At 43.1% G+C, this 7,549-nt stretch overlaps 1 long non-coding RNA gene across 1 annotated transcript; it reads right to left on the minus strand.

Moving 5' to 3' along the window:
* Positions 1-4,722: 4,722 nt before the first annotated feature.
* Positions 4,723-6,900, minus strand: LOC127314304 (uncharacterized). Its single transcript, XR_007859558.1, has 4 exons — positions 5,730-6,900; positions 5,567-5,622; positions 5,300-5,344; positions 4,723-5,167 (listed from the first exon to the last, which is right to left on the minus strand). It is a non-coding gene; the product is annotated as an uncharacterized lncRNA (long non-coding RNA).
* Between the last annotated feature and the right edge of the window lie 649 nt (positions 6,901-7,549).

Raw genomic sequence — 7,549 nt, forward strand, 5'->3', positions numbered from 1 at the left:
TGTTGGTGAATCTGTGAACCTGGTCATTTTGCTGCTTTCACTCTGCTGTGAAATTTGCAGATTTAAAATGTTGTCTTTTATATTTTGCTGTTGAATTTCCTAATTTAATATATGCACTGTTGGGCTATTGTGGGCTCTTAAAAGGCCAAGGCCCAAAGTAGCCTAGAAATATATGGGCTCTTAAAAGGCTACAGCCCAACAAATAATTAATTGCATTTTCGAAAAATGGGAGTTGAAAAGGACAAAAAAGGCCGAAGCCCAAAAAACTTGCAGGACCGTAAAAAGGCCAAGGCCCAATATCTTTATGGACCCCAAAAAGGCTGAAGCCCAAAACCTTTGTGGACCCTATAAAGGCCTAGGCCCAAAATCTTAATGGACCCTAAAAGGCCAAGGCCCAAAACCATAATGGACCCTAAAAAGGCCAAGGCCCAAAAGTGTAATGGGTCCTAAAAAGGCCACGGCCCAAAACTGTAATGGGTCCTAAAAAGGCCACGGCCCAAAACTGTAATGGGTCCTAAAAAGGCCACGGCCCAATGAAAATTGGCCCAGGCCCAGTAAGTACATCAGCTAAAAAGGCCATTGAAAAAAAATAAGCTAAAAAGGCAGAGGTAATTGGGCCAGTTACGGGCCAAGGCCCAACAAAGCCGAAAAATATAATCAGAACTAATGGGCTCAGCCCACATAAGGAGCTGAATGGACCGGGCTGAATTCAGATAACGACGTTTCTAATTCGTCACAATTTTGCCACGTCGGATTGCCACGCTGGACTCGGAGGCAGGTGCCCATGACGTTTTGGGAACGTCATGCCGGCAGTGACATTTTAAAACGTCACAAAGCTCTACGACGTTTTCAAGTGGAACGTCTTAAGCACTCACTGCTGACTCCCAGCTTTCGACGTTTTGAAAGGCGTCACAGTAACGTCACAAGTAGCAATTAGTGACGTTTCAGTGACACCTCTATTTTGTCAACTTATGGCAGATTTCTTGTAGTGTATTGGTATTCGATGCATGAGGCTTGCAACTTATATGAGGTTTTATGCATAACACATATGAATTATTACTACCGTTGACAAAATTGTTTCCATGTTTTCAAAATAAAAAGCTCTAGCACATGAGTAATCCATGCTTCCCTCTGCGAAGGGCCTTTCTTTTACTTTATGTTGATTCAGTTTACCTACTTCTTTCTATCTTAGAAGCAAACACTTGTGTCAAATGTGTGCATTGATTCTTACATACTTGCTTATTTGCACTCATCATATTACTTTGTATTGACAATTATCCATGAGATATACATGTTGAAAGTTGAAAGCAACTGCTGAAACTTAAATCTTCCTTTGTGTTGCTTCAAAACCTTCTATTAAGAATCTATTTCTTTATGAGTTAAATCTTGTGCAAGACTTATTGATGCTTGTCTTGAAAGTACTATTCATGAAAAGTCTTTGCTATATAATTCAGTTGTTTAATCATCATCTTTACCATTGCTTTGAATCACTTCATTCATCTCATATGCTTTACAATAGTGTTGATCAAGATTATGTTGGTAGCATGTCACTTCAGAAATTATTCTTTTTATCGTTTACTTACTCGAGGGCGAGTAGGAACTAAGCTTGAGATGCTTGATACGTCTCCAACGTATCTATAATTTCTGATGTTCCATGCTAGTTTTATGACAATACCTACATGTTTTGCTCACACTTTATAATGTTTTTATGCATTTTCCGGGACTAACCTATTAACAAGATGCCGAAGTGCCAGTTCCTGTTTTCTGCTGTTTTTGGTTCCAGAAAAGCTGTCCGGGCAATATTCTCGGAATTCGACGAAACAAAAGCCAAACCTCCTAGTTTACCGAGACGGACCCAGAACACCAAAGGAGAGACGGAGAGGGGCCAAGGGGGCCCCACACCACCTGGCGGCGCGGCCAAGAGGGGAGGGCGCACCCAGCTATGGGGTGGGCCCCCCAGGCACCCCCTCGCGCCGCCCTTTCGCCTATATATTCCTCGCGACGGGAAAACCCTACATCAATCTATCATACTCCAGAAAGACTCCAGGGGCGCCGCCGCCATCGCGAAACTCCGTTTCGGGGGACAGAAGTCTCTGTTCTGGCACGCCGCCGGGACGGGGAATTGCCCCCGGAGTCATCTCCATCGACACCACCGCCATCTTCATCGCCGTTGATGTCTCCCATGATGAGGAGGGAGTAGTTCTCCCCCGAGGCTGAGGGCTCTACCGGTAGCTATGTGGTTCATCTCTCTCTCCCATGGTGTGATCTTTATGAATATGTAGATGTTACTCTTGTCTATTATGCACTCTAGAGGTTACTTTAAATATGAACTCCAGATGTTGTGGAGCTTGTTTACTCCGGCTTGAGGGAGCTCTTGTAGCCCTACACAATGAATGGTGTTTGTTATCCAACAAGAGAGTGTTTGAGAGTAGCACTTATTTGTTCATCTATGTGATCATAGGCTTTGCAATCTAGATGTCATATGCTATTCAACTGTTTTATTATGTGAACTTTGGAGTTACTGTGACCTCGGTATAATGGTGACAGTGTGTGCGCCGTGTGTAACTCCCTTATGAATTGTGGTGTGTTAGTACCTCCTATGACTGCTCACGGTGACAGTGTGAGGTGTTTATTAGTACTTGGGAATACGCCTTTGAGGTGTGCTTTTGCACACTTGCCCAATGAATTTGAGTTCTTTATCCAACAGGAGAGTAGTATGATGAAGTGCTTATATTTATATTCAATTATGATTGCAATGTTGAGAGTGGCTACTAGTGAAAGTAGGATCCCTAGGCCTTGTTTCCAAATACTGCAAACATCGCTTATTTACTGTTTTACTGCATCTTTACTTCCTGCAATATTTAATTCAGATCGCAATTACCGTTTACCACCATCTATACCACCTGCGTTTTAATATCTCTTCGCCGAACTAGTGCACCTATACATCTGACAAGTGTATTAGGTGTGTTGGGGACACAAGAGACTTCTTGTATCTTAATTGCAGGGTTGCTTGAGAGGGATATCTCTGACCTCTACCTCCCTGAGTTCGATAAACCTTGGATGATTCACTTAAGGGAAACTTGCTGCTGTTCTACAAACCTCTGCTCTTGGAGGCCCAACACTGTCTACATGAATAGAAGCGTGCGTAGACATCAGACCATCGGGAGCACCAGCGGCGGAGGTGCTCCGCTCGCCGGCGAGGAGGAGGAGGAAGACGAGGACCAGGACCCCGCCTTCTTGAAGGCGATTGAAGAGTCCCTCAAGGACACTGACGAGAGGAAGAGGGCGGAGGAGGAAGATAGGGCGGCGGCCATCGCCGTCGTAAAGGAGGCGGAGGCGCGGGAGGCGGAGGCGGAGGCCGACGGGTTCATCATCAACCTCTCCGAGTAGAAGTCGCGATCCTTGATCGCGCATTTTGTATGTAGGTACGTCGATTCCTATGTATGATCGACGAACTATGAATGAACAAGTTTCCCGGGGTTTTAATTTACAAATATACGGGGTCAAATACGGGGTCTGCTAGACGGAGCGGTGCATCTACGAGCATTTTTTTTATACGAGACGAAAAAGCGACGAAATACGGGGCAGAAAAGTAAGGGGCCTGCTAGACATGCTCTAATGGTACGTAGTATAAACTACAGTTTTGCTGTCTTTTGTACTTGTTACCTAACATTTATTTTATTCGGTGAATGGGAAATTGGGATCGCACTATGCTCAGAATTTAAAATAATGCCACCAGCTTAACCAATACTCTGCTTATGCAATCTGTAGGTGCAACCTAACATTTATTTCAATGCAGGTTGTTTGGTTATTTTGAAAGTAGCAAATCAAACGAAAACAGCGGGATGATAGTGATGAACACTAAGATTTTCTTTCTTACTCAACTATCATCGCACTGATGTTCTATATATGAAAGCTTCAGTCTCCTAAATCGATGTGATGTACTACTGAAATTAATCTTAAGTCTGGGATGCACTGGTATGATAGAAGAATTAGAGCATTGTCTACATATTAAGAAGATATGTGTAATGTAAGTGATAAATCTGCTCCCAGTCTTCGGCGGAGGCGGGTTCGTCTTCGGTCAGGTGGGGCGCGGCCTTGGAGCCGGCGTGGTAGTTGGAGCGGTGGCTCCGGTCTTTCGCCTCCGCCTGTTGCGTTGAGGTGTGGTGTCGACCTGGTTGGTCGTTGACCCGTGTGGAGCGCAGCCTCGGAGCTGGCGTGTGGTGTCGTGTTGTAACGGTTTTTCGGCCAGTTTTCCACATAAATGGGCCAACTCTTTTCTCCTACTAGATGACACCCCGCGCGTTGCAGCGGAATATTTGCACTTATGTTGAAGCGTAGATAACAAATAGACAAAACACCTTCAAAGAAAACAAACAGATGAAAAGAGAATAGGGTGGATAGTATGAACTTATGGGATATTTTGAGGTGATTCACCGATTTACAGTTTTTAATATTGTTTATACTTTGTATTATACTTATTAGATAAGTAGGAACTTTTAATATTCTTCTGTTCGCATGGAAAATGTCGACAGTATAAAGCTGGCTAATGGGTGCTTGCCATTCTTTAGTTGTGTCGGCAAATATATCTGAAAATTGTAGACTAATATACAGTTTGAGTTCGCGGTAGAATACATAGTAGCAAGACACCTTTTAATATATGCTTGAACATATGAAGTGAACATTCACAACAATCATACATATGTCCTCATAGTAGGGAGATCAATACGAACGGAATAAATAAATATTAAAATAACAATTGCACCAAGTAACTGGAGAGAGCCAAGCTGGAACATTGATACATGGAAAACACCTTTTAGGCTGATGTCAAATACTAACCAAATTTGCACAACAACATAGACAGGCAAAATGCCACGACAGGAACTGGACACGGCGGATTTTTTCCTTCGCTCTTATGACACAACCCACACCAATGGAAAAAGGAAGAAGAACAAATCTGCATCAAGCCACCAAACAATCTGTCCCTTCAGGAAATGGATCAAAATGAGTTTCTTCCGTACATGAACTCGGTTCATCACTATCTCCTGTGAGCCTCTGAAACCTGAATATTTTATGAGTACAATATATGATAGCTCAGCTGTTGTGTTGTTCGTCACTACCTGATAGAGGATTACAACGCTTCACTGGCGCATGCTTCCAGTGCCACCTGCGGAAGCCATTTTGAAAATAAGAGCCTTTAAAGCTAGCTTTTTGGGTAAGGTGTATCGAATATAAAAATGCAGTCTTGCAAAGATAGAAGAATAACGACCATTCCTTATAAACATGTGTCTTGACATACCAATTGTTTGTATCAGTCAGGGAGGATGAATGTATATCTGCCATTCTGCCAAAGGTCCATGTGAGCTTTCAAGCGTAATGAAAGAAAACAAACTATATGGCAACATCACATGTCCAAAACTGCATATGAAAATATAACAGACCATTTTCATTGGGACTACTCTTTTATTTTTAATTTTTGAGGGAGGGACTACTCTTTTATTAGTACAACAACAAAGCTAGATGGATCGGGAGTAGGCAAGGCAATTGTTGAAGACATTAGGCAAACCTGCAATGGAATTTGGGGAACAACAATCTAGTAGGAGATTGTAGAGAGACCTTACTCTGCGTTCAGAGAAAGGAAAGAAAACATATATTAGGTTATCCAAAGATATGTGAAATATGAAAAGTGAAAAGAAAGATTGGTAAGAGAAAGGACCGTTCGTGCTTACAGCATACAGCGCATGTACAACAGAAAATCAGCCAAGATGCTGAGCCTATTGCTGCATGAACAACCTGGCATTTTCTATACCTGAAATAACGAATATATAGGTTATAAAAACTGCGATAAAAAGGTAAGCGGTGATAATTCCTGTATTTGCATCTGATCCAACACCGGCTTGCAAAGCTGAAATACAATCTGGGTCATAAAATCTTCATTTGACTCATAAAATCTTCATTCTGCGATAAAAAAAGGAACTCAAGGATATGCTCCAGCCCCATTCAATTTGTTTTGCCATATGTAGCCAATACTTACCTGAAAAACAAACAACATGCACTCAGGCAAGAATCTGTCCGCATGCAGGCCATCAGACCCAGAAATCTCCAGCGAGCAGACTGAGAGGCAAGAAATCCAAATAAACCAGGAGGGCCCGAGGTAGCAGCTGACAATCCGATGGATTCAGGTGTAGGTAGACCGTCCAGCGCTTTTCCAGCCGGAGATGAACCTTACAGATTAGGAAGATGTACCGAGGGATTGTAAAAAGTAAAGGAGGAATAGGATGGGGAGTAATTGGTGTGGATGCGGATGTCAGCATGGCTTGCTTTTTAAGGCTGGAGGCAAGGGCGGCGGGGAATGAGCTCCATTGAGAAGTTTTCGGTTGTTGAATGCCCGGATTTAACACGTAGTAATTTCATGAGCATTATGTCGCGGCAGCACATTCGTTGGGCGGAGGACGGACGTTGGCGGCGGGGAGGAAGCCGAACAAAATAGCTAGGTTGCTGACTTTTTTTTTGCGAAAACGTCCAGCGAGTCGGCCGAGCTTGTGAGCCGACGAACGAAAATGTAGCCCATTTGCTAGCCGAACAACATAATCCCAGCCCATATCAGTCTGAAGCTACAGCCCATGACGGTCCGAACCAAGGGGAAGCTACTCACGAGTCACCACGACGATGTGCAAGGTAATAAGGCTACGTGGCTCACTGTGAGACCAAGAAAATGGGGCCATCTATTAAGAAAGAGAAGATATCAATGAAAGGCAAAGCTTTTGCCTCGTTTCAAAAAAAAAAAAAAAACTGCTCCCAGTATCAATTGAGGCGTGCTACTAAGTTTGTGAATTCCCCAAACTATTTGTTTTGCATGTAAGCTCTTTTTTCTCTTCTGATGTGACTAAAGGCCGTTTATTAAAATCCTCATCCTCAACAGTGTTTGTTTCAATTCCATTATCCTCAATCACAGTAATAATCATGTCAGGCATTATCTTTGTGCTTACAACCATCTGGTGTAAATGTACAGGAAATATCTGTGGCTTTTCTGGGGTGAATCTATGTTTCAATTACAGGAACCCCACAGGTTCATTAATATCAGTGACAATATGCTTTCCTATGTAACTTCGAATCTACATAGGCGTGGCAGCTCAACATGAGCACGGACTGGGATTGCACCGGCGACAAAAGCGAAGCATCCGTGACCGTTTCCAATGTGCTTCCCACTTCCATTGTCTTCAGGTAACAAGTTAGTCTTCTTTGTTTCACAATGGTCAATCAATCAATGTCCAGCAGAAGATCAGTGTATCCCTAAATTGATAATTTTCAGAGAGAGAAGGAGAATTCGGAGAAGGCACGGTTGACTTAAACTGGGATGAGTCAGGTTGTTTTGGATATCATGGATATGCTCTGAGGCAAGGAGGAACTTCAGCACCATGGTAACCTGAACCTACATGCTTATTATGCTCTATTCCCCTCACCGCATTATGCTCTATTCCCCTCACCGCGACGAAACCTGCTCTTCTAGGATATACATCATATGCATACAGATACTTGATCACTAGTT

Source organism: Lolium perenne, chromosome 7, assembly GCF_019359855.2.
Source record: "Lolium perenne isolate Kyuss_39 chromosome 7, Kyuss_2.0, whole genome shotgun sequence".
In the NCBI taxonomy this organism is placed as follows: Eukaryota; Viridiplantae; Streptophyta; class Magnoliopsida; order Poales; family Poaceae; genus Lolium; species Lolium perenne.